The sequence below is a fragment of the Triticum aestivum genome, chromosome 5A (genome assembly GCF_018294505.1).
Source record: "Triticum aestivum cultivar Chinese Spring chromosome 5A, IWGSC CS RefSeq v2.1, whole genome shotgun sequence".
Classification (NCBI taxonomy): domain Eukaryota; kingdom Viridiplantae; phylum Streptophyta; class Magnoliopsida; order Poales; family Poaceae; genus Triticum; species Triticum aestivum.
The window spans coordinates 19102459-19105149 of NC_057806.1; positions in this window are offsets into that span (position 1 = coordinate 19102459).

Consider the following 2691-nt stretch of genomic DNA (forward strand, 5'->3'; position numbering starts at 1 on the left):
AATATAGTGCATGCCATCATCAGCTTCATTGGATAGAGTCCTTGTAAGTCCGATTTAGTCAAGTTGTGTTCGACTATGATGTAGACAAGATTAGGACTCGGTTTGTTTGGGGTTGCATAGCCTCTGACCCTAGCCCCAAAGCATTAGTTGGACACTAAATTCATGTTTGTACAGTTGAACAATAATTTCCCCATTACTTTAGATTTTGTGTAGTAATAAAACCTAGGCTTGGAATAACTTTGTGACTTTGAAGATGAAGGAATGAAAGTAGAAGAAGTTCTTGAAACTTGGTTATGTATAAAGGTTCTTCTTTGCTATAATTTAGTATCAAGGTCCCCCTTCTAGCCCCTAGCCCTAACCACTTTCTGATAACGAAAGTATTCAAATTGAAAAGGAAATGTAAAAAATGGGTTGATGGTTCTTCTCCACTAACCACAAGGATATTGGTATGCTATATTACATTTTTGAGGCCATTGCAGAAGTGATGGTATATAATTAGCTAATTATGCTATAAAGCACATACTAAATACCAGAAAAGGAAAAAAAATCAATTGCTCCATAGGATTGATCATAAACTAACATTATTACTATAGTAGTATACCCCCTTCAGATGGGAATAGAAGTCTGTCATGCAAATTTAGGTCATCGATTAACTAGCAAAACATGTATGCTATGCCTCCAAAAACATATGTTAGAAACTTCATTTGATAAAGAATCTTAAAATATATGTTTTATGACATACAACAGATTTAATCAAATTGAAGACCTAAGAACCCATGTCAGATTCATATTTCCATTCAAAGGGAGTACATGATTAGTGCATAAATTGTATATGTTAAATAGCAATGGAAAAAAACCAGACATCTCTAAAACAAATCATTTTTTTAGCAAATCAAATAATATATTCTAATTATGAGATTTGAATACTACATATGTACTTAACTTTGTAAAATTCTAGCCAACGGCTAGCCACTTTGCTATTTATCTTAATATCTCACAATTATGCTCCCGCCTTGTTGTGAATGTGAGGTGTATACTCTCAAATTTTAATATTTCATGTAACCATGATAAAAACTTCATTAAGGTAATGCCACCATATTACCTGTGCAGACACATCAAGGAAAGAAAAAAACGATATCATCATCATATCCAATGGATGAAACGACATTGGTATTTGTACACTATTGCAATCAAAAGGAAGAGGACAGGGAGGCACTGGAAAAATTTGAAGTAAGAAAAAATGGGTTGTGGTTTCATCCATGACCCCATTGCTGCAAGTCTTAGACCCTCTTTTCTTCCTCTTCCTTGCCTAGATACTATCATGATCCTAACAGCTAAATTTATACATAGACTGTTTGCTTCCCGTATTTAAAGTAAATGTGCAAGCCAAAAGCAAGGGGAAGGAGCACCCAAGAATAATAGGAATGGGAGGCATCGGAAAAACACATAGCCAAATCTCTCCTTTGTTAGGAGAGGGGATCTAGAAAGCTTATGCTTCCCTCGATGTTCCCATTCGTACTACTCTTGGGCCCACTCATTCTTCCTCTTCCCGGGCCACCCTCCACAACAAACACTGGAAACTAGAGAACTCGAAACAACATCTAGAGTTGTTGCATGATAGCACTAGGGTATAAATAGATAGAGAGGTGCATATTTATTGGTGTAGGTATGTATATGAGGACTAGGGTCACCATTCATGAGCCATTGTGCCACTACTTAATAGCTATTAACTCAAGTTATTGATCCAGGAATAGCATATGCAGGGCTTCGTGCATGCCGATGAATAAAAAATACCTAGTACTTACTTTCCATACTGTAAAAAAGCGACAAACCAACTGAACCCTAATAGTTGAAACTACCTTTTATTCAATGGGCTAAGAAATCGTGCAAGCCAAAAAGATCAACTAAACACTGAAGTTGTCTCTTGTTTGTCTGCCACGGATATTGTGCAAGAAAAAAAGAGAAAATAATAACCGCAACCTCTAATTTTAGTTGCAACTTTTTATGCTTTCCTCTGTTCCCATGGTCACTACTTGTCTGCTTGTAGACCCTTTGTTTTTCATGTTCCTGGTTCACCCTCAAAGCGATATTTGCTAAGTATATGACTTGATATATTTTTTTCTCTCCAAAATCAATATCGCACAAGTCCAAAGGATGAGGAAGGAGCATCAGAGAACAATAGGCATGATGGCTGATCTCACCACGGTGACGGGGACGACGGCGGGGATGATCCAGGGGTTCAAAAAACAAAATATAAACAAAAACATTATTATCGTCATCTTATGACTTAGTGAAACTCCATAAGCTACATTTACTTATTCTATTCAAATTTACTTATAATTTCCTATTCTATTCAAAATTTCTAAAAATTTCCTATTCTATTCAAAAGACCTACATTTACTTATTTTTTTCAATTCCATATTTTATTCTATTCAAATTTACTTATTCAAAATTTCCTATTCTATTCAAAAGACCTACATTTACTTATTCTTTTCAAATTACTTTTTCAAATTTTCTAAAAACAAAATATACTAAAATCCTACATTTACTAAAAAACCCTACATTTACTAAAAACAAAAACCTACATTTCCCAAAAATAAAACCTATTTACAGAAAGGGGGAGGAGGAGGTGAGAGGAGGCCAAGAGGAGGAGGAGAGAGCAGGAGGGGGAGGAGGAGGAGGAGGGGGTGC